Consider the following 25,826-nt stretch of genomic DNA (forward strand, 5'->3'; position numbering starts at 1 on the left):
AACTCCCCAAAACCTGTAGCAGGACCTTTTCTTCTCTGAAGTCTGCTCGACGTCGAGAAAACATGGCCGTCCACTCCTGAAGACGACTAGACCAATATCCAACCAACTCTCGAACAACTCTTCTTTTGATCCTTTGTTGGTCCTTCCTTCGTCTCTAGTCTCTCTCTGACGATCTCTGCTGCTGATTTCTCACTGATAATCTGATCTGTGGCTCTTATTGAGGATATCTCTCTGTGACTAACTGGTGATCTCTCTCTCTTCTTCGATCACTGTTTGCTCCTACTCCCTCCGTCATATTTATACGGCATCCCAGGGACGGGGCCTACGGCGAGCGTCACAGGTTCCCGAGATTGCTAGAATTTTTAGAGGAATCTAGATGAGGTATTGCATCAGAAATCGCGGTGTTTCTCACGTCCCGATGAGATCCACAACACTTCTGCCGATTCTAGAACCATCATGATAACAGGCACCTCCAACACATTGCGCTAGTGCCTCCTTGCTGCCGAACTTCTCAAAAATACGTTCTTCTTTCCTTTATCTTTCTTTGCTGGGAAGCAATTACCATCACACACCCCCCCAAAAGAGAAACAAAATGAAATTAACTGATTTTATTTTTTTCTAAAGAGGAACAAGAATTAAACAGCAGGGAACAATTCTGCATAAATCTTTGATCCAGTCAAACACGCACTCTTCTCCACACTCACTCGTGCGATAACAGAAAATGGTTATTAGGCTACTCATTCTGAGAAATCTCTAGAGAGGCTATCAGCTAATACGTTATCCTTTCCCTTTATATGAACTATCTTCAGGTTATAGTCTTGTAATCCTAAACTCCAACGCATTAGACGTTTATTCTTGTTCCTGAACCTCTCCAAATAAACTAACGGATTATGATCAGTATACACAGTTAAAACAGAACCGCTACACGCGTAAATTTCAAAGTGTTGCAAGGCTGTAACTAAACCAAACAATTCATTTTCAATAGTGGAATAGTTCTGTTGAGCTTTATTCAGTTTCTTTGAATAATAGGCAACTGGAAGTTTCATTCCATTCACTTCTAGTAACAAAACCCCTCCTACGCCAATATCACTGGCATCGATCGCTTAATTAAATTCCTTACCAAAATCGGGTAATAATAGAACTGGCTCGTGAATCATTATGGCCTTTAACTTGTTGAAGGCTTCCACACACGCGTCATCAAATACAAAACTGCATCCTTTCTTAAACAGATTAGTTATGGGAGTGCTTATTTCCGAAAAATCTCATGGCCTGTTTTTTAGTTGTTGGGATTGGGAAATTCACGATAGCTTCTATGTTCCGACCCTTTGGACAGATTTTACCAAGACCTACCTTATGTCCTAGATAAGTAATAGAGGCTTTCCCAAATTCGCACTTCTTTAGATTAAGAACGAGATTCGCTTTGGTAAGGGCCCTCAAGACTCTCGCCAAAATCCTTACATGATCCTCCCAAGTCTCTGAAAATATCACAAGATCATCTAAGTACACGACACAGTTGTTGATGCCATTTAAAACTTTATTCATTAACCTTTGGAAGGTACTGGCTGCGTTCTTCAAGCCAAAAGCCATAACTTTGGGCTAGAAACTACCAAATGGCGTTATAAAGGCAGAATTTTTCCGGGCTCGTTCACTTAAAGGTACTTGCCAATAACCTTTAGCCAAATCAACCTTTGAGATGAACTTGGAATTTCCGATTCTATCTAAGCAATCGTCAATCCTGGGCAAGGGAAAATTACTTTGCTTCGTTACACTGTTTACCTTCCGGAAATCAATGCACAATCTATCTGATCCATCTTCCTTTTTCACCAAAACTACCGGGAACTCCATTCACTCTCGCTAGGTACTATCAAATCATTATCTAGCATGTAACTAATTTCATTCCTCACAGATTCTGCCTTTTCTGGGTTCAGACGATATGGATTTTGCCTAATGGGTTTTGTGTCCTGCAACTCAGTATCATGTTCTAAAACATTGGTTAGGCCTAGTTTGTCACTAATAGTTTCAGGATAATTCACTAAAACATTACATACTTCCCTCACCTTTTCCTCTTCTAAACCCTGATTAAAAACTTCAAAATTCTTAAGCACCTCAGAGTTTTTCTCAAAGCTAATTTCTTTCTGGGACACCGTCACTATAGGCACGGGGCGTTCGTTATATTTCTTGAGCAAATTTACATGCAGCCACTTTGCTCTACGTTTACCCATATCTATTAAATAATTCAGATTCCCCCTCTTCTCTAAAATCGAAAAAGGACCCTCGAACTTATACGATAAAGAGGGACCTTCTTTCTGGACTAATACTAAAACTTTATCTCCTACACAGAGATGTCTCTCTTTCGCTCTAAGATCATGCTTTCGTTTAATTTCCTCTTGACTCTTCCTCTCCGTCTCCTTCGCTAGTTGCCAAGCATCCCTTAAACTGTTTTTATAATGCTCTAGATTAGTGATGTAGTCCTCACTACCTTCTTTATTCATTAAGTTACATTTTAACATTTCCAAAGGACCTTTAGCGGTGTGACCGAAAACAAGCTCAAATGGACTAAATCCGGTAGTGTCGCTCGGGGCTAACCTTAAAGCTAACAGAACGAAAGGTAACTTTTCTTCCCATTCGTGTTCGAAGTTCTTACACAATTTCCATAAGCAACTCTTTAATGTTTGATGAAATCTCTCCACAATGCCTTGTGATTCGGGATGATAAGGTATGGAAGTTACGAGTTTGATGCCTAACTCTTTCATTCTATCCTTGAAATATTTGGATACAAAATTACTACCATTATCACTGTATAGTACGAGGCAGACCAAACTTAGAAAAATAATTCAACAATCGTTTAACTACGGTCCTCGCGTTGCCGCTTCTTACGGGTACCGCCTCAAGGCAAAGGTCAAACCATATCGATAACTACATTCTCAAAAGGTTCGCCTACCGAAGGAATATTACACAACGGAGCTCTGGGGATTACTTGATTCGGTTTCCCGGCAATTTGGCATTCATGACAGCTCATAACATACCTTTTTACATCATTTTTCATTTTAGGCCAAAAGTACGCCCTACTAATACACTTGAAAGTTTTATTTACTCCCAAATGTCCTTGCTCATCATGTGCTAACTTCAAAACTAGTTCACGAAGCTTCCTAAGAACTACTAATTGTTCTGTGACTTCCCCTTTACTACCTGACTTCGGTCGAACATAACGACACGAAACTTCGTCCCTGAAACAAAAAGTTTCCTTACACACATCATCGAGATCATCATCCAGCTCACATTCAAAAATTCGGGTTAGTGTCTCATCCTCTCTCTGCAACTTGACTAGCTTATCCTTATCCAAAACGTTAAGAGCCTAATTCATCACCGTAACTAGGACTAGATATCTGTACATTTACTACGTTACTTCCGACAGCTACACCTTCCGTTTGGCTATCACTGTCCACGATAGTTAGGTCTCTCAGCCACACTCATGCCAAGCTCAACCTCGCTACCTCTATCACACTCGTTCAAATTCACGAACTTACTCACGTTCGAATCCACGAACTCACTCGTTCGAATCCACGAACAAATTATGATCGTAGTCTATGTCTGTATCTAAACCTGACCTAGTTACTACCATTTCAGGCACTGGAATATTCCTCACAACAGGATTCACATTCTTGGATAAGGCTAAGTCGTTACCGACAATAATGTCAACGCCTTCGACGGGCAAACTGTCCACAACTGCAAGTTTTACTTCTCCTGACACAACCTGACTTTCTAAATTCAACTTCAACAAAGGACAAAGAACGCAAGTGTTAGGAAATCCACCTAACATGACTTTCTCTTCCACATTGATTTCTGCCCTGTTTGGCACACACTCACTTCTGATCAGTGAGACAGCAGCCTCTGTCTCGAAGCAAAATTACTTCTCTCGAATCTACTCCTCCAAGAGAGGAAACTACGCCTTCTGACAGAAATTCACCAAAAATTTTCCTAGTTTCTCTCATTACATCATTCCTACTTGACGAAAGGTTAACTAGAAACACTGGTTTCTTACCGTCCTGCCTTTCTACTGCACAATTCCTCACTATATGCCCTTTCCCATTACATCGGAAACAAGTTAATTCTGAGCCACTAGATGCCACTTTACTCTTACAAACCTTAGACGTATGACCAGGTTTTCCGCATGTATAACAGGAATAGTCACTTTTACTCGCATTGCTATTACTAGGACTGAAACCTTTACTGCTTTGTACTCTACCAGACGAAGGATCGTTTCGTTTCTTACTAACACTCAAATTATGAGTTAAGACTATATTCGTCAGCTAGCCTAGTTGCTCCTGCAAAAGATACTTCTCGCCTATCCTCTATATAAAGTTTAATCTCAGGGGATACGTTATCTTTGAAGTTTTCTAACAACACTAAGTTCTTCAAACCATCAAAATCCTCAACCTTAGCAGAAGTTAACCAATCAAAAAACAGCCTATCTAACTTCTTACCGTATTCTACATACGTAGTAATTTCATCCTTTCTCAAATTTCTAAATTTCTTACGGTATGCCTCCAGTACTAACCTATATGCGCTAAGAACAGTTTCTTTCACGATATCGTAATTATCACATTCCTCCTTAGACATGCAACTATACACAGTAAGTGCCCTACCACTCAAAACTGACTGCAAATATAAAGTCCACGTTTCTTTAGGAGAACCTACTCTTTCCATTAACTTCTCAAAACACATGAAATATGTCGTAACATCTTCCTCATCAAACTTTGGTACTAATTTTAGCACTGCACTCATACCTATCCTATCAGCTCCGTTTTCGTTTTCGCCTGTCCGACTGTTACGAGTACTTTCCCTTAACCGAGCAATTTCCAACTCATGCATACGTTCTTTCTCTCTCTTCCTGCTCATGCATACGCTCTTTCTCTCTCTCTTCCTGCTGCATTACCAACATTTCTCTCTCTTGCTGCATTTTCATTACTTCTCTCTCTTGCTGCATCTTCATTGCTTCTCTCTCTTGCTGCATTTTCATTGCTTCTCTCTCTTGCTGCATTTTCATTACTTCTCTCTCAGCCGCTCTTTCATCTCTCTCATACTTTTCCCTTTCTTTCTTCTCAACATACTCACGGAGATCATTCCCCTCTAGACCAAGTAGCTTACCTGACTCAATAAACTCTTTCACCATCTCACTCATTCTGATTCTTTCTATATTCTCCCTGTTTCAAACCGTTAAAGTGTTGATAGCCTAAGCAAGGTCGCCACAATGTTACGGACTCTGAGATCTCAGAGACAATGTTATGGTGTCGAAATATCCTGGAAAGGGTCGACACAATGTTACGGCCTCTGAGAGAGGTCCGCTTCAGGTTCGATATGAAATAATAAAAAAAAAATATTTTTCAACACCAACAGTTGAAACTGGGAATACGAATATAGAAAGAAACACTAACACAACAAAGGTTTATTTACAAGTTTACTAACAAAGGTAAATGCAGAATGGTATCTCCTATTTACCTAAAAAGATAGTATCTTTCACTGCATGAACTGGGGGAACAGTGAGGCAATTCAAATACTTGCTAGTCAATTTGGCAATTCGACGCGCTGGCTTCATAAATGTAGAGCGGCAATTGCAGTCGTCCTCTTGACTCCGTATTACAGAAACTAGTCTACTTGAAAGGCAGGAACTCCCCAAAACTTGTAGCAGGACCTTTTCTTCTCTGAAGTCTGCTCGACGTCGAGAAAAAACGGCCGTCCACTCATGAAGACGACTAGACAAATATCCAACCAACTCTCGAACAACTCTTCTTTTGATCCTTCGTCGGTCCTTCCTTTGTCTCTAGTCTCTCTCAGACGATCTCTGCTGCTGATCTCTCACTGATAATCTGATCTGTGGCTCTTACTGAGGATATCTCTCTGTGACTAACTGGTGATCTCTCTCTTTTACGATCTCTCTCTTCTACGATCACTGTTTGCTCCTACTCCCTCCGTCGTATTTATACGGCATCCGAGATTGCTAGAATTTCTTAGATGAATCTAGATGAGGTATTGCATCAGAAATCGCGGCGTTTCTCACGTCCCGACGAGATCCACAACACTCCTGCCGATTCTAGAACCATCATGATAACAGGCACCTCCAACACATTGCGCTAGCACCTCTTTGCTGCCGAACTTCTTGAAAATGTGTTCTTCTTTCCTTTATCTTTCTTTGCTAGGATGCAATTACCATCACAGTTGGAAATCTCCAGCAGTATTTAAACGCCACTATCTAAAGAACTTAAGAGGCCCTTAAATTCTCAACAATGGCTGCAGGGAGCATAGTTTCGCCTGAATGACCGAGTCTTATCAACTCCTTTCCTTAGTCCCCTTTTTTGTCAGTCCCTTTCCCTTAAATACTCTCTCCTTCCTACCTACCTCGCTCGTATTCCCTGCCAACCCTCTCTCTTCCAGGGCAGGCTGGTTTGTTGCCATCCCGTCTCTGGAACTTGTACATAGCATTGAGACCATATTAGTATCACTAACATGTCTGTACATAATCTATAGTATATTGCTAAAGATACCATTCTGTTATATTATTTTTATTACTAGTTTTAAGCTCTAGTTTAAGTCCTAATTAGAACTAGTAAGTAAGTTGTCTGCCCCATTATGGCGCATTAAATTTATTCTCAAGTGAAACTTAGGTTTCATTATCCTTTTTATATACTTGTTTGGTATCTGTTAAGCTTGGATGGCAATTCTCTGATACTTTTTCACCGGCAGACAGGTTGAACCCAGAAAAGGGATTTTGACAAAGGAAAAATCTATTTCTAGGGGAAGACCTGTGTCGCCCAGTGAACCCATCCCTTCTTCTAGTCCCACCCTTAGCCAGTCCAAGCTTAGGTGCCTATTCCAGGAATGAAGATGGCGGCCATGTAGTAGTAGTAGTAGTAGCGAGTGCGAGCGGAAGGTAAGAGGAGTAACCGTTGTAACGGCTCTCGCAGTGGGAGGGATTTTGAAAGGAATCCTCTAATTGGCAAGAAGACCTGTTGGTAGTGGCTTCCACTCGCCCTAGTGCTATACCGACGCCCTTGGGGTGATCGAGCTGAGGGTAGTAACTTCAGCATACCATGCTAGCTTTTTCTCTGGCATATTTAGGATCTATTTATACTTAGAAAAGTGAGCTACAGGGACTTTTCACCGGGCGACACAGGTCTTCCCCCAGAAATAGATTTTTCCTTTGTCAAAATCCCTTTTTTTAGAGACTATGCCAAACTTACACGAAAATACTCTTTGCACGAAGGGATCTGGAACCTACCCTCTTGTTGGTTCTGTTAACTGTCTTAATCCGCTTCATTGATGCCTTAAGAAAGATACTGTCTATACGGTCAGAGTCCATTGGAAAGGTTAATCTTGTTGTTTTATCATAGAGGAGTGATAATGGTAATTTAAATTTGACCTCTTCGAGGGTTGTGTATGTGTGTGTGAAGAGAGAGAGAGAGAGAGAGAGAGAGAGAGAGAGAGAGAGAGAGAGAGAGAGCAAAATTGGTGGAGGGATGACTGGGAATAGTTTGATGGCGGTCGTAAGCGTGTCTGTTGCGGCGATCGCCGAATATATCAGTGGTGAGCGTCTGTTACGAGAGTTGGCAGTCAGTGGAGTCAATATTGAAGGCATTGATGGTCAGTTATATTGTGTGTTTTTAAATTGTTGTTGATGTATGCTTAGAGTTCTGGTGCATGTGTTGCTAAAGTTGTTGTGCTTGTGTGTTGGAGGGTTGCTAAGTTGGTTTGTTGTTGTGTTGTAGATGAATTGTTGGAGTTGTGAGTTGTTGAGTGTTGTTGTGGTTCCTTGGTGTTGCAGGTGGTTGTGTTGACTTGTTATGTTAATTGTTTTTTGATGTTGTTAGTGATTGTTTGTGCAGTGGTCTTTATTTGGGTTTGTTGTTGAATTGTTGTATGGTTGTAGTCCTTGTTGATTGTTAGTGGGTTGTGTTACGACAGCCGTATCCAGCGGACAGTGCAGCTCCTCACTCTGAGTGTGTCAAGTATATGGTGAGTACAAGTGTTTCCAGAGTTTTTTTTTTTCTTTTAGCTTGTAATCCTGCCACATTATTGGTGAAGATTCTACCATCTGACATTTGTATTGACAGCTGCTCTTGTATAAAATTTAGGATGAGTTTCAATCCATGGTATGGTTCATGTTATTCATATGATGGAAAATTGCAGAACTATGTTATCCATATCTAACTGATCATCTATCTTGAGTTATTCTTTCTGAGGGCGATTTTCCTGTGAATCCATAATATGACTTATCACAATTCACATTCTCTACAGGGAATATCATAAACCCCTATGTCTTTGAAAACTGGTCTAATCTTGACCAGTCAAGAAGCATAGCATCTGTTGCCTATGCTAGAAGGTCCAGGACTGGCGAACAGAAGATCGGAAGACGATGGTTCTTTGCTGTTGCAAAGAGATCTACTGTCAGTTGTCCCCAAAGTCTCCAAAGTCCCTAGAATACCTGGAGATCCAAGGTCCACTCTCTTGGAAGGACCTGGTTTTTCTCTGCTTAATTCGCCCACCGAGACGTTTAATCTGCCCTGCACAAAACAAGTGAGGAGCGTCACTTATGTCGTTCTGCCCGGAGAAGCAGATCCTTTGCTGTCTGGTAGAGCATGAAGGAGTGAGTGCCCCCTTGTTTCCGGATGTAAGACAGGGCTGTTGTGTTATCCGCAAACACTGCTACTCTCTTTCCTGACACCTGGGGAATGAAGTGCTGTAGACCAGAGAAATTGCTAATAATTCCTTTGTGTTGATGTGCAGTGCTTTCTGATCCTATGTCCATAAGCCCGGCACCTTTTGCAATTCTAGGATGGCTCCCCATCCAAGATCCGACACGTCTGAATAAAATTTCAGCACTGGATCTGAGTGATTTCCCTTCTTGCAGTCTGTCCAAAGACCACCACCACCACTGAAGATCTGCTTTTATCTCATCGTAAATGGGGAAGACGAAAGAGTCCTGCTGAGTCTTTCTAAACCATAGAACCTTCAGGTAAAACTGAAGTGGGTGCATGTGCAGTCTGCCCAGCTTTACAAAGGTTTCCACAGAAGCTAGAGCTCCCAGCAGGCTCATCCATTGTAGAACTTGGCAAGACTTCCGATCTAAGAACTCTCAGACTGTCTGAAGGCTAGCGCTTATAAGCTTGGCCAAGAGAAAAGCCAGAAAAGTCCGAGGGTCCAGAATCATGACCAACTAAATAATTGTCTGTGCCACAACAAGCTGCGGTTTTTGAACATCATTAAAATACCCAACTCCTGAGTCAGTCATTAGCTTCTTCAAGTCCTCCGTGCACTGTTCCTTTGAAGGACAACGAAAGAGCCAGTCATCAAGGTAAAATGAGACATTGATCTCCATCAGGTGAAGCCACTTTGCGAGTGGGGTTAAAACTCTCGTAAATACTTGAGGAGCCGAAGTCAGACTGAAACAGGGAGCTCTGAATTGAAAAACTTTGTCTCAAAACATGAAACAAAGAAGTTTCCTTGACTCTTGATTTATGGGGATATGGAAGAATGCATCTTCCATATCCAGAGTTACCATCCACTCTTCTGGATGTAGAGGACAAGACTGAGGCACTGGCCTCCATAGGAAACTTCGTCTTGACGGCAAAATAGTTCAGGACACTGATGTCCAGGACGAGGCTCCAGGCCCCCAATGACTTGGAGACTTATGTGCTATGACCTAACACCTCTTCCACTGCTCTCTTGAAGACAAGGGGTTCTACTTCCTGTGAGAGCCAAATGTCTCTCAGATCCTTATGAGTATGCTGTTAAAACGATCAGTAGGCTGGGTAACGGCAGCTTCTCTACGAGAGGAATCGAATAGCCTTCCCTCAAGACTTGAACCAGCCAGGAATCTGCCCTTTTCTGCTGCTCCATTCCCTCCAAAAATGAAGGAGCCTTATGCCTACAGGAACATGGAGGACAGACAAATCACTTTTTGGAAGTTGGTTTGATTGAGCCTTCTTGACAGGTCTCCTGCCACATCACAAGCTAGCTCTTGGTCTGGACAGTGGTCTGAATCTAACTCTTTGAAAGGGTTGAGGTTGTACTGGAGAGAACAACTTGGAAGTCGAGGCTAATGGTTCCATTGGTCTCCTGGAGGACTGAGTCAATAAGACTATGGCGGACTTATTCTGAAAAGCCCTATCGAAAGGCGAGAACAAGAGTGTAGACTTCTGTGTAGACATGACACCTTTGGAAGTCAACAAGCACCTCAGCTTGCTCTTTTTTAACAACCCCAAAGTGAAAAGAGAGGCAATCTTGCTGGAACCATCCCTAACAGCTTTGTCTGCACAAGACAACACTCCAAGCCAATGAGCACAGATCTTCTGCTAATAAGGACAATTCTTCGTCTTACTGGCCAATGTGCCCTCAGTCCAATCTGAGAAACTGAAAATTTCTAAGACTTTGAAGATGTTCTTCACCAGATAATCAATTTCCAGTGAAGAAAAAACTTTTGCAGCAGCAAATGCCGATCGTCTAGCAGAGTCCACTAGACCAGAGAAGTCCCCTTGGAGGAGGTAGAAACTCCGAGGGAAGGAGTCTAAACTGTCACGTAATAGCGGTATTACTTCTTTAAGCTTAGAGGGAGGAAAAGCAAAAGTGGCTTTCCCCAGCTCCCTCTTACTAGCCAGCCACTCTTCCACCTCTCCCAAGACCATCTTAGAAGAGGAAGAGAAAACTATCTGAGGGAGTAGTCTGTCTGTATACAGGAACGTAGAGGTAGGAGCTGCTGGGGCCACAAAAGGTCCCTCGTTGGCCGAGTGGATTTCGCGCTCAGCTACCATTCCGGTGGTCCAAAGTTTGATTCTCGGCTCGGCCAACGTGGAACCAGAGGAATTTATTTCTGGTGATAGAAATTCATTTCTCAATATAATGTGGTTCGGATCCCACAATAAGCTGTAGGTCCCGTTGCTAGGTAACTAATTGGTTCCTAGCTACGTAAAAATATCTAATCCTTCGGGCCAGCCCTAGGAGAGTTGTTAATCAGCTCAGTGGTCTGGTAAAACTAAGATACAGTGGACCCCCCCATTCGCGTTCTCCGGATTCCTGGACTCACACATTCGCGGATTTCTCTTGGGAACATTTCCCCGCATTATTCGCAGAAAATTCGTACATTCACGGTATTTTTCTATGAGAAATATCCACTAATTCCTGTTTTTTTTATATCAATTTCATCATAAAATGCACTTTTTGTGATAAAACTATTAAAAAAACCAAGTATGAAAAGTTTTAGTGGGTTTTTCTTCCGTTTTAACTTACAAAATAGGCTGTTTTTAGCCTTTTTATAGGGGATCCAAACATTCGCGGGTTCTAACTATTCACGGGGGGTCTGGTACACATCCCCGCGAGTATGGGGGGGACCACTGTATACTTAAATTTGGGGCCACAAAAACAAAGAAATCTGAATAATTCTCCAAAAAAAATGTCATCAGCCACGAATAAGTAGAAGTAGTCTCTAGCTTTACTGCTTCCTCTTCCAAAGAAATTGGGGATAAGTTACTCTATTTGTTCTTAGCAGACAGTTTCTTACTTAAAAAGTCCATTAACGCCTCTAACTGGCATTTAAGAGGTGCCAATGACTCATCCACATTAGATACTGAAGGAGAAACAACTACTACTGGTGCTGAAATGCTCGCTACTGGCGCTACATGCCTTGCAGCTGGTGCCGATACAGGCACCAAGTGGTCCGAAAAAGGTGCTGAGCTGCCTGGAGTGGAAGCTGAGCACCCAGGTGCAGGTGCTGTGCGGTCCGAGGCTGGCACCCACAGGACAGGTGTAAGTGCCTAAAAGCCAAGAGATGGCGTCAAGTGCTCTGGAGAAGCTAGTCGATGAACAGTAGTAGACACCACAATGACTGCATGAGATGGGCTCTAAGAAACAGACGGCCGGTTGGCAGGTAACACCAAGCTTGAAGATTGCTCCTGACCAGAGAGGGACTCTGGGCTATCCCAATTACAAAGATGACGAGTGTCTGCATCTTGCAGACTGCAAGACGGTTGTTGATCCCAACCTCCCTGTACCTCTTAACTGGGGGAGGAGAACCGGCAGCAGGTGTAGCATGCCTCTTCAGAGGCCTAGAGATTGACGATCTACGATGATGGCGTCTTGTCTAAAGAAGAGTCCAAAGAGTATGATGACAGATGGTGAGCACTGAAATAGATGCCCAATGGAGCTCTGTCGCTGCCTGGGATCCATCAATAGGTGCAACGGAGGGGGTAACTGTCCGGGGGTAAGCATGTCTTCTCCCAGGTGCAGGGGAGTGGGACAGAGACCTTTATCTAGGAGAACTGGCAGGCCAAACAGCTTTGGCCAACTCTGCAGAAACCACAACATTTTTACTATGCACTGCACTTTTGATAGGGCTGCTCTCCACAAAAGACCTGAAAGAGGCATCGAAATCCACGATCGCCTTAGCGAGAAAATAAAATTTCTTTTCAAATTTAACATCAAGACTGGCAATGGTGTCAGGTTTGGAATCATGGGAGCCTAAAATAGGAGTCACTGGTAAAGAAGTAGGAAGGCTAACCATTGGGGAAGTGATAGCAGGTTAAGCAGGAGTAGGTAATTCCTCAATTACTACTACAGAAGTCTCCACAGAAGCCCTACTTTCGGCTCTGAGAGCTTCCTTTCTCTTCCTATCTCTAGATACAGGCGGTCCCCGGGTTACGACGGTTCCGGCTTACGACGTTCTGAGGTTACGACGCTTTTTCTTAAATATTCAATGGAAATTCCGTCCTGGGTTACGACGCTGACGCTTCCGACGCTCCGAGTTAACGACGCTTTTAAAAAACGCATGCTATGATAAAAATCCTTTATAGTTTAGCACAGTACATAATAAAAATATGTTTTTGGTTACATTACAACAAAAATTTTGAGGTTATGATGATTTTTGACACTTTTTTTTTTCGTATTTTTTGAATTTTTTAGTGACGCCGCATATGCGGAACTAGTTTGCGGGCGAATGAATACACTAGCTTGGGATGCGCAGTTTAAAACAGTCCAAAAGCGCAAATATAATGAAAAATCATTGCTTGTTTCCAGTACATAATTAAAAAAACTAAGTTTCTGGTTAGATTACAACACAAATTCCAAGGTTACGACGTTTTGTTATGCTTTTTAACGATACCTCATATGCAGAACTAGTTTTTGAGCGGAGGTGCATAAATTAATTAACGCTATTAAACTGTATGGTAAATTGACCGAACAACGACCTCGGACGGTCGAGGACGCCAAGCGTAACAATACGAAAGGACGCCACTTCAATCGCGTGCCTGCCTGCATTCCACTAGGTTGTGTGCTGAGACGTTGCTGAAATTCCTTGCCATTTTCGCAAATTTACAATGGCTCCTAAACGCCAAAGTACTTCCTCCGATGATAGTTCATCCAAGAAGAGGAAGGTCATCACGATGGAGGTCAAATATGACGTGATAAAGCATTCGGAGAAGGGAGAAACTAACACCGAAATAGGCCGTTCTTTAGGCTTGAGCAGGACCACGGTGGTAACCATTGTGAAGGATAAGGAACGTATTCTGAAGCATGTTAAGGATGCTGCACCGATGAAGTCAACGGTGATAAACGAGAAGCAACGTAGCCAGAGCATTGTTGAAATGGAGAAATTGCTCATGATCTGGCTGGAGGACCAGAACCAGCGACGTGTTCCGGTGAGCTTAAGTGTGATCCAGGAGAAGGCTAGAGCGCTGCATGAGGCAGTAGTGAAAAAGTTTGGCGAAGGCAGTGCTGGTGGTGAATTTTCCGCGAGTAGAGGTTGGTTTAACCGTTTTAAGGCTCGTGCAAATTTGCATAATGTGAAGCTGCAAGGTGAAGCTGCTAGTGCTGATAGCGAAGCAGCAGAAAGTTTTCCAGGTGGTTTGGCTGAGATAATTAAGGATGGTGGTTACACGGCTGACCAAGTCTTTAATGTGGATGAGACTGGATTATTTTGGAAAAGAATGCCAAATCGAACGTACCTTTCCAAGGAGGAGAAGTCAGCACCTGGCCATAAAGCTGGAAAGGAGCGACTGACTTTGCTGTTTGGGGCCAATGCAAGTGGTGATTTGAAACTGAAGCCCTTGCTGGTGTATTTGGCCGAGAATCCCAGGGCTTTCAAGGGCATTTTCAAGAGTCAACTCCCTGTGATTTGGAAATCTAACAAGAAGGCGTGGGTTACCTTAATGGTCTTCGAAGACTGGTTCAATGACCATTTCGTGCCAGCAGTGGAGCGGTATTTGACTTCGAAGGGTCTGCCTTTTAAGGCCCTCTTAGTCCTGGACAATGCCCCTGGTCACCCTTCAAATTTGAGCGACATGCATCCTAATGTGAAGGTGGTGTACCTCCCACCCAATACCACATCGCTGATACAGCCAATGGACCAGGGAGTAATAGCTAATTTCAAGGCTTACTACCTTAGAAGGACCATACGTTTGCTTTGAGGGCCATAGAAGCTAACAAGGAGTTGACACTGAAGCAATTCTGGAAGGGCTACAACATTGCAGATGCAGTGAAGAACATTGCAAGTGCTTGGGACGAGGTGAAGACGACCACTTTAAATGGGGCCTGGAGGAAACTGTGTCCACAGTTTGTGCACAGTTTTGAAGGCTTTGACCAGGCAGAAGACGTCGAGACTGTGACGAGGAAGATCGTAGGGCTAAGCAAGAGGCTGCAACTAGATCTTGAACCTGATGATGTAACAGAGCTGCTGGCTTCCCATGGAGAGGAATTGTCTGCAGAGGACTTACTAGAACTTGAACAACAAATGATTGAGGAAGAGGAGGCGGCACCAGAGCCAAAACCCAGGTCATTAACTGTGAAAGGCTTGTCAGAGGGTTTTACTCATCTGGAGAGAGCCTTGGCTTCTTTTGAGGCAGAAGACCCTAACGTTTCTAGGTTTGGCAAAATCAAGAGAGGAATCATGGATTTGGTGACTTTCTACAAGGAGACCCTGAAGGAGAAGCAGACGAAGAGAAGTGTGCAGTCCAGGCTTGACACTTTCTTTCACAAGTCTCCAGTACCACCACCTCCCACTCCTAGTCCTGGTAAGGAATTCTGAACTGTTTTACTAATTTATGTGTTTACATAGTGTACATATTAAAATGTGTTAATTTTTTAATGTAACAACTAAATGTAAGAGTAAATTGTAACTTCATTAATTTTCATCATTTGTAATTTTATTGCAGAAGTGGTGACAGTTCCAGATCCCCCTGTACTACCTGTGACAGTTCCAGACTCCCTGTACTACCTGTGACAGTTCCAGATCTCCCTGTACTACCTGTGACAGTTCCAGATCCCCCTGTACCTGGACCCTCTGTATCAGCCCGCCCACCTGTACAATCAGGTAAGCAATTTCATTTTTCTCATTTTCATGTTGGAAATTGTTTACACCCTACATACATACGTACACTAACTTACATAGTGGTACAATGTGTTTGATGTTGCATAACCTTATTATTTTTTTTTTTTTCATTTCAGACCCTTTGATAGTGACAGTGACCCAGATGACCCTGAGCCTTTCCATGGTTTTGATGCCTCGCCCTATACATCAGGTAAGGAATCCTTAACAAATTTGTATAAAATGTTTTATAAATTGCTAATAGAAATTTTATTAAAAGTGTACATATGCTACAATTACATCCACCTTATAATATATTATGTACCCTATCATTCTTTCCAGATGTAGATGTTCCCTCATCAGTTGATACGAGTATCACCTCTCCAGAGCCCAAATCAGTTGATACGAGTAGTATCACCTCTCCCATTCCTTCAGGTAAAAGAATTCTTCATTTTTTATATTGAACATACGTATTACACACTACATATGTCAAACAGTAATAACATGTGCAGTAGTTACAGTAGTAGTAACTATCATTTTTATATATTTTTTATCATTCCAGACTCCCAAGCACCTGCCCATCCCACTCCATAGCCCAGCCACCACTCTCATGTACCATATGGCCATCCCAGTAAGCAAGCCAACCACTAGAATTTGGTAAGGACATTTTTTTTTATTAATGTTTTAATATTACATATGTAATAACCATGTTATGTATGTAACATACATACTATAATCATATGTATTAGGGCTTGTGCCTTGTATGATAAGGCGCCCTATGAGGTAATGTTAGACTAGCGATAATCTATACGCTAAGTCGGTTGGTATTGCACTTCCATCTTCAATGGAGTGTCTGGGGTTTTGTAGATCACTTACGAAGTCGGTATCATCTTTACGACGATGTGTTAAACTCATGGTTCGGTGAGGTTCTTGTAGAAAACACAAGGTATAAAAAATAGTATATTCTTCTGAAGTTTTACATGATGAAGATCAGGTATGATCGTACAAGTCTTCTATGACGATAGCTTGATCGCTTCTGCCAATGATGATGGCTAATCCTATTCCTCTACATGATAAAGCTTAGGTAAAGAGGTACAGGTCTTCTAATGACGATAGCTAACTCTCTTCTGCCTGTCTACCATCTCTGTTACAAGTTATGAAGGAACAGACAGTAGTTCGAACATATGAACATACTATCAGATGACATAGTTTCATACGAACACACAATCGAATGAGACACGCTACAGATCACGTAGGCCGTTTGTAATAGGTCTAGGTCGGGGTAGTTGTCTCAAGCAGGGAGCTTGGACTAATGTTTATAAACAATTGAATGACTACAGGTGACGGCATGTTATCTTAGCCTACATACTTATTGTATACGTCATCTTTAGCGTCTCTAGTCTGATCACATTCCTGCAAGCAATCTGGTTGACCTCTTTAGTTTTAGACTTTTTATATATATGGACTAACATTCCATATGTTTTTTATTATGTAAACACTTACATATGTATTACATTATCATTCCAGACTGGCATGCACCTGTGACTTACATAAACCAGACCTCTACATAGCCTACATGTCTTCATTTTGCTGAAGGTAAGGAATTCTCAGTTGTGTTTAATGTTTGCATACGTACAATAAATTTTGTACACCTAAGTGGTTACATACTGTCCTTTAATATTAATTCTTCATTCAAGACTGCCCATCATCCTAGCCTGTTATCTGTGATAAAGCACACTGAAGTTAGGTTTGGAATGCATCCTTATCATGAATGCTCTACACCTCCACCTCCATCTCCCACAACCTAGGTAACAGCTTTGAGACTCACTAAAAGTTGGTAAGTTATGTAAGGAATTTCTAAATTAAGTTTTATACTACATGTTATATGTATATTAAACCACTGTATGGTGCATATTACTGTATGTAACTTACTATGCATAGAGTACTTACTGACAAAATTATTTTTTGTACATTCCAGAACCCCCTGAATGATGTAGGCTATGGGGCCACATAAGACTTTGTCCATCCAGGGTTACATTGAACAAGAACTTTAAACTAAAAGTAAGGAATTAATTAACATACATTAACTCTTTTAGTACTCTTGATATATCTACAGTAATTAACATATGCATTCACAAACTTTCTGTAGTGTATATTTTGTACACTAATTTTGTTACTTTTTCCTTCCAGAACCAACATTTTTCACACAACTCCAGGTTGTTACTACAAGTGTCATCAAGGGATAACTACAAGTAGAAGCACCATTTTTTGGATGGAAAAAACCGTTCAGGAAAGTATACGTATCACATGTAACATGTAGTGTAACAAAGTATGAACAGTAAGGTTTTTACATACAGTAGTACATATTACATACGTACATAACTTTTTTTTACAGGAATTTCCAACCAAGTTTGATTATGTACATATGTACATGTTATAAACCACTGTACGTATGGTTACTGTATGTAACTTACTAAACATACATAACATGACTTAACTTTGATACTTTTTTGGTACATTCCAGAAAACCAGGACCCCCTCCATGATGCAGGCTATGGGGCCACATAAAACTTTGTCCAGGGTTACTACATAACATAGCACGACAACTGTAAACTATGTACTACTGTACTAAAGGTAAGGAATTATACATAGTATTAACATACATTAAGTAAGTTTTATACGTACATACTAAAAAAAAGTGACCAAGATCTCTCACATGGGATAAGTGATCAAGGTCCCTCATGGAATTGGTACTGTACACTCCCTGCTGAACAGGGGGTGTAGACCAATCATTTACAATAATGCATACCAGTTGATATTAAACCACTGTATGGTGCATATTACTGTATGTAACTTACTATGCATAGAGTACTTACTGACAAAATTATTTTTTGTACATTCCAGAACCCCCTGAATGATGTAGGCTATGGGGCCACATAAGACTTTGTCCATCCAGGGTTACGTTGAATGACAAATTTAAACTAAAGGTAAGGAATTAATTAACATACATTAACTAAGTTTTATACATGTTATATATGTGATATTAAACCACTGTATGGTGCATATTACTGTATGTAACTTACTATGCATAGAGTACTTACTGACATACTAATTATTTTTTGTTACATTCCAGAACCCCCTGAATGATGTAGGCTATGGGGCCACATAAGACTTTGTCCATCCAGGGTTACGTTGAATGACAAATTTTAAACTAAAGGTAAGGAATTAATTAACATACATTAACTAAGTTTTATACATGTTATATATGTGATATTAAACCACTGTATGGTGCATATTACTGTATGTAACTTACTATGCATAGAGTACTTACTGACATACTAATTATTTTTTGTACATTCCAGAACCCCCTGAATGATGTAGGCTATGGGGCCACATAAGACTTTGTCCATCCAGGGTTACGTTGAAAGACAAATTTAAACTAAAAGTAAGGAATTAATTCACATACATTAACTCTTTTACTCTTGATATCTATAATTTACATATTGCATTCAGGACTTTGTGTAGTATTTTGTACTAATTGTGTTATACTTTTACCTTCCAGAGCTACCAGACTGGGATTTTAGTGTACTCCAGGATCTAACAAATACTACTACGAAGTGTACAGTGCATAATATAGTGTTTAGTGTATAATCTAACCTAAGGATTAAGTGTAGTACATTGTGCTTTATAGTGTCACAAGAGTTTAATAAAGAATTATACCTTCAAGAACCATCCTTTGCCATTGAAATAACCACACTACACATCATGCAATATACTTGCATGTCACACAGGTAAGGTCTCTAACTTTTTCTTAGTTTAAGGCATATTTCCAAGTGTCGTTCCGGCTTACGACGATTTTCGGCTTACGACGCGCCTCAAGAACGGAACCCCCGTCGTAACCCGGGGACTGCCTGTAGTTTATGTAAATGAGATTTTAGTGCTTCTCATTTAGAATCATCCTAATCTACATACTCTGAACATGTTAATTACTTCGAACAATCCTGCCCCCTTACATTTAATGCCTTTGGTGTGCAAATCATATGAGAACTTGGTTAATCTAGTTCTACATCCTTCTAAGAAATATCTAATGCTCAAAAAGCTTGTATTTGACATAAATGACCTAGCTAAATTATGTAAACAATCACAAAATAACCAAGTACGTCACCAAAGGTACTGAAAATGTTGAAATAATGACAAAAGACGACTGTCCAAACCACAGATATTACTCAAGACCAAGCAGAAAACGAATTCGTTCTTTCTGCAGTTTTTTACCCATCAGTCCTGAAAGTGGGCAGGTCCTATCCACCTACACTAGCAATGGTGGGGCCACCACAAAATTTGGAATATTTTGACTGCCGTGGTAGGAAGCTTTCAGCTACATGCAATTACTTGGTAAGTTACATGTATAAAACTTAGGGATATTTTACGAGTATGCACAAGTATACTCATGACTGTAAGAAGAATACACTGTAGTTAATCATGAGAATACTAGGAATAATCAGAGGTTCAAGGAACAGGTTCTTTTTCTTCCTTATATTCTTTTGTTCTTTGCAAAATTTCTCACTAAGCAGAATACATAGAATAAAATTTGAATTTACAGGTGGCAAAGAGGAGCAGCGAACACAATTTCAACTTGTGACCCCATCTGATTGTATCTGAATGCTCTTGAGTAGGGTGGTATTGTAAAAGGTCTGGTGTATGCTACACCAACAATCCAATAACCATTCAGTCTGATGACTACATGCACTCTGAGGGGAGGAGGTGGTTCACAAATCTGTTGACTTTTTCAGCTTCTGTGGTCACTGGTTGCATTCCTAGTGAACAGTAAGGTGCAGATGCACCACTAGACAATCCTTATGCACAGTACAGTCAACAAACAACTATTGGCGTAGCTTCTTAATTCATTGTTTGTTGTTGAAATATTGCCATATGCAGGTGTCAGATTATTTACTCATCAATTAAATAATATTTACTTTCCCAGATGTTATACTTGAAATAAATTAAATTAGAATTTAGTAGATTTATTCAAAATAAGGAAAATATATACCTATGAGTACTGTACTGAGGTGTTGCTAGTTTGTCTCCTACAGCTGATATAATACATTAAGCTGTCAATATTCTTTAACCCTTAAACGCCGAGCCAGTATTTCTGAAAGTGTCTCCCATATGCCGGCGGGGTTCAAGAGTGAGCGCCGAAGTGGAAAAAAATTTTTTTTTAAAACACAGCACGCTTAGTTTTCAAGATTAAGAATTCATTCTTGACTCCTTTATTTGTCATTGCCAGAAGTTTAGTAAGCAACCATCAGAAATGAAAAAAAATATCATTATCATATATAAATATTGGAATATATGACAGAGAGAAATTTTTTTTTCATATATAATTGTATACAAATCGCGCTGTGGGCAAAATGGTTAAAGCTAATGAGTTAATTTTATTTTTGTATTGTACACTAAATTGTGATGATTTTGGTATATAACAAATTGTAAAACAATCAAAGCAACACAGAGAAAATATTATCACAATATGATGCATGAATTTGTAACGAGCGGACAAAGTTTTTATCAAATATTCACCATAAATAGAAATATTGTGCTAGATACTTCCAATTTGTTGCAAAATGAAGGTAATTGATTAAATATTACTAGACTGTGAGTATTGTAGCTTACAATTGCAGTTTTCAACCATTTCGGTTGAGTTAAAGTTGACCAAAGGTTGAATTTTTTCTATTTATCATGATTTATATGAAAATATTTCAAAACTGATAAAAGCTACAACCATAAGTTATTTTTCGTTGTATTCTAAATTAAATTGCGCACATTTTCATATAGTACAAAACTTTATGTAACAGCTAATATAAAATGGTTCAAACATTACGACAAACTGACGAAAGAATTTCTGATTTTTTCGGCAGTTACCCCATGGACGTAAGGAAAAAAATTTTTTTTTTCAAAAATTCACCATAAATCGAAATACTGTGCTAGAGACTTCCAATTTGTTGAAAAATGAAGGTAAATGATTGAATATTACTAGAATGTAAGAGATTCAGCTTACAATTGCGTTTTTTGACCATTTCGGTCAAGTCAAAATTGAGTGAAGGTTGAAATTTTGGCACTTATCGTGATTTATATGAAAATATTTCAAAACTGATAAAAGCTGCAACCATGGGTTATTTTTTGTTGTATTCTACATGATATTGCGCACATTTTCATAAATAAAACTTTATGAAAAGGCTAATATAAAACGGTGCAAACATTACAACAATCTGACGAAAGAATTTCTGATTTTTTCGACAGTTACCAAGCAGACGTAAGGAAAAAGTTTTTTCTAAAAATTCACCATAAATCGAAATATTGTGCTAGAGACTTCCAATTTGTTGCAAAATAAAGGTAAATGATTGAATATTACTAGAATGTAAGAGTTAAGAGTTTTAGCTTACAATTGCGTTTTTCTAACATTCCAGTCGAGTCAAAGTTGACCAAAGGTTGAAATTTTGGCACATTGTGATTTATATGAAAATATTTCAAAACTGATAAAAGCTACAACCATGGGTTGTTTTTTGTTGTATTCTACATGAAATTGTGCAAATTTTCATATATAAAACTTTATGTAACGACTAATATAAAACGGTGCTAACATTACGACAAACTGACGAAATTATTTCTGATTTTTTCGGCAGAGTTACCGCGCGGACGTAAGGAAAAAGTTTTTTCATAAATTCACCATAAATCGAAATATTGTGCTAGAGACTTCCAACTTGTTGCAAAATGAAGGTAAATTATTGAATATTACTAGAATGTAAGAGTTTTAGCTTACAATTGCATTTTTCTACCATTTCGGTCGAGTCAAAGTTGACTGAAGGTTGAAATTTTGGCACTTATTGTGATTTATATGAAAATATTTCAAAACTGATAAAAGCTACAATCATGGGTTATTTTTGTTGTATTCTCCTTGAAATTGCACACATTTTAATATATAAAACTCTATGTAACGGCTAATATAAAAAGGTGCAAAAATTACAACAAAGTGACGAAAGAATTTCTGAGATGTGTCACTGATGCTTTTTAGTGCGTAAATAAAGAAATTCGCACATGGGCATCTGGGTAACGCTTGTAAACAAAACAACAGCTTGATCCATGACACCCAGCATCCCTCAAGGCGTGATTCAAAATTTTTCGCCAAGTAGACCTATAACTATTTTTCTGCGAATATTTAAAAAAACTTTTGAGTCAACATATTTTACGTCAATTAAGCACACGACAGACAATTTTAGTTGACGTAAAATACGTCCAATAGGCGTTTAAGGGTTAATAGCACTATGTAATTAAATTAACTTTGTCCTTTGATCAATAAAATAATTTGCATGACACATTTAATGGGCCTAAATTTGACCTCTGATTTTCACACCTGATTAGCCTAGGTCTTTTTAAATAGAAAATATCTATATTAATCTTTTTTATTTGATTACTCCCATTATTATGTATTTATTGCCCATGTTCTCTTTTTTTTATCCTTTTCATAATTGCTTACCATAATTTACTCAGATCTAGCTATCTCAAGTCAAAAACAATCATAAAAACGAAACAAATATAATTTAGTCTTTTTTTTTTTTTTTTTTTTTTTTTTTAATTCCTTACATATCAACCTGTTTCATACAGACACGTTGGAGATCTGTGGGAATCAAATCTGACGAATACATTAACCCTTAAACGCCGAATGGATGTATTAAACGTCGAGTCAAAATGTCCCCCGTATGCCGAATGGACGTACCATACGTCTACTCAAAAAAGCTTTTTTAAAAATTCACGGAAAAATACTTATAGGCCTACCAGCCTAAAACTTTTGAATCACACGCCTTGGAGTTCACGGATCAAGGTGTTGTTTTTTTTAAAATTGTTACGCAGGCACGCAAGCGCGAATTTCTTTATTATCGCACTAAAAAGTATCAGTGACACATCTCAAAAATTATTTCGTCACTTTGACATAATTTTTGCACCATTTTAAATTATCCGTTACATGAAATATATATGAAAATGTGCGCAATTTCATTTAGAATACAACAAAAAAATACTCATGATTGTAGCTTTTATCAGTTTTGAAATATTTCCATATAAATAACGATAAGTGCCAAAATTTCAACCTTCGGTCAACTTTGACTCTACCGAAATGGTCGAAAAACGCAATTGTAAGCTAAAACGCTTATATTGTAGTAATATTCAACTATTTACCTTAATTTTGCAACAAATTGGAAGTCTCTAGCACAATATTTTGATTTATGGTGAATTTATGAAAAAACTTTTTCCTTACGTCCGCGCGGTAACTCTTCCGAAAAAAATCATACATGCGATTGTGGTAATGTTTGCACCATTTTAAAATTAGCCGTTACAGAAAGTTTTATATATGGAAATGTGCGCAATTTCATGCACAATACAACAAAAAACAACCCATGGTTGTAGCTTTTATCAGTTTTGAAATATTTTTATATAAAAAAGGATAAGTGACAAATTTTCAACCTTCGGTCAATTTTGACTCTACCGAAATGGTCGAAAAACGCAATTGTAAGCTAAAACTCTTATATTTTAGTAATATTCAATCATTTACCTTCATTTTGTAACAAATTGGAAGTCTCTAGCACAATATTTTGATTTATGGTGAATTTATGAAAACAATAACATTTTCCTTACGTCCGCGCAGTAACTCTTCCGAAAAAATCATACGTGCGATTGTGGTAATGTTTGCACCATTTTAAATTAGCCGTTACATAAAGTTTTATATATGAAAATATGCGCAATTTCATATAGAATACAACGAAAAATAATTGAAGGTTGTACCTTTTCTCATTTTTGAAATATTTGCATATAAATCACGATAAATAGAAAAAAACCATGTTCAGTCAACTTTGACTCTACCAAAATGGTTGAAAAATGCAATTGTAAGCTAAAACTCTTATATTTTAGTAATATTCAATCATTTACCTTCATTTTGCAACAAATTGGAAGTCTCTAGCACAATATTTCGATTTATGGTGAATTTATGAAAAAAACTTTCCTTCCCTCGCGCGCGGATTCTCCGCCATAAATCTCCGAATTGCGTACATCGCATTCTCGGAAAATTTGCTCCGTTTATATTAGGCATTTCATAGAGTTTTATATATGAAAATGTGCGCAATTTCATGTAGAATAAAAGGAAAAATATTTGAAGGTTGTAGCTTTTCTAATTTTCGAAATAATTGCATATACAAAAAAAATTTATAAAAAAATTTCAACATTTGGTCAACTTTAACTCATCCGAAATGGTGAATTTAAAAAAATATATTTTTTTACGTCCGCGCGTTACGAATTCATGCATCATTTTGTGATAGTATTTTCTCTGTGTTGCTTTTATCATTTTACAATGTGTTATATACCAAAAAGATTGCAATTTAGTTTACATTACAACGAAAAAAAGTAACTTGTTACCTTTAACCGTTTTGCGCACAGCGCGATTTGAATACAATTATATATGAAATTTCGTTTTTGCACTATCATATACAGGCGGCCCGCGGTTAACGGCGCAATCACTCAACGGCGAATCGGTTTTACGGCGGTCGTCAAAAATATTCATTAAAAAAATAAGGCATTTTAAAGGTATCTTTACGGCACAAATTTCAGTTAACAGCGCCGCTAGCGCCGTTGTCTAACGAGTTCATACATATGTAGAAATGCCGTTCAGACCATGAAGGTTATGCAAATTATATTAACAAATTTTATGGAGAGTTATTTCGTAGGTATTAGGGTAAAATATATGCCTCTGACGCTGTTTTATGCCGAAAATATCGAGTTACATAAGTGCAAATTTAGCTATGGATGTGTCGATTCATAATTGTTCATGCTTTTGTTTAAAATGTGTGTGAAAATGTATTACGTGAAAGGCATTTTTATTTCTGTACAGAAATATGATACAAAGGCAGCTTTAGAAACTGCCCTTCACGATAGCAAATACGATGTTTTTTTTCATGTTCTTTCTTGTAAGCCGCCGCCTGCCGCTCTTCCGAAAATATCGATTTAAAAAAAGTGCAAATTAGCGATCGATGTGTCGATTTTATAAATGTTTATGCTTTTATGTTTAAAATGTGTATGAAAATGTAATACGAATAGGGTATTTTTATTTCTGTGCAGAAATATGATAAAAAGGCAGCTTTTGAAACTCCCCTTCAAGTTATCGACTACGATGTGTTTTTCAAGTTTGTTCTTGTATGCCGCCGCGGCATACAAGAAAAACACATCGTAGTCGATAACTTGAAGGGGAGTTTCAAAAGCTGCCTTTTTATCATATTTCTGCACAGAAATAAAAATACCCTATTCGTAATACATTTTCATACACATTTTAAACATAAAAGCATAAACATTTATGAAATCGACACATCGATCGCTAATTTGCACTTTTTTTGCCGCCGTCTGCCGCTCTTCCAAAAATATCGAGTTAAAGAGAGAGAGAGAGAGA

General features: G+C 39.0%; 1 protein-coding gene and 1 long non-coding RNA gene across 4 annotated transcripts in view; one reads left to right on the plus strand and one right to left on the minus strand.

Moving 5' to 3' along the window:
• Positions 1-25,826, minus strand: part of LOC135211011 (uncharacterized) — a 353,541-nt gene that overhangs the window by 177,858 nt on the left and 149,857 nt on the right. The window lies entirely within an intron of this gene.
• Positions 15,488-19,379, plus strand: LOC135211010 (uncharacterized). Of its 2 annotated transcripts, XR_010313603.1 has the most exons (10): positions 15,488-15,560; positions 15,689-15,781; positions 15,909-16,003; positions 16,874-16,942; positions 17,044-17,183; positions 17,325-17,407; positions 17,537-17,980; positions 18,251-18,333; positions 18,709-18,791; positions 18,909-19,379. It is a non-coding gene; the product is annotated as an uncharacterized LOC135211010 (long non-coding RNA). The 2 variants fall into 2 exon arrangements; XR_010313604.1 differs by lacking the exons at positions 18,709-18,791; positions 18,909-19,379 and adding an exon at positions 18,480-18,539.

The sequence above is a fragment of the Macrobrachium nipponense genome, chromosome 4 (assembly GCF_015104395.2).
Source record: "Macrobrachium nipponense isolate FS-2020 chromosome 4, ASM1510439v2, whole genome shotgun sequence".
Taxonomy (NCBI): Eukaryota; Metazoa; Arthropoda; class Malacostraca; order Decapoda; family Palaemonidae; genus Macrobrachium; species Macrobrachium nipponense.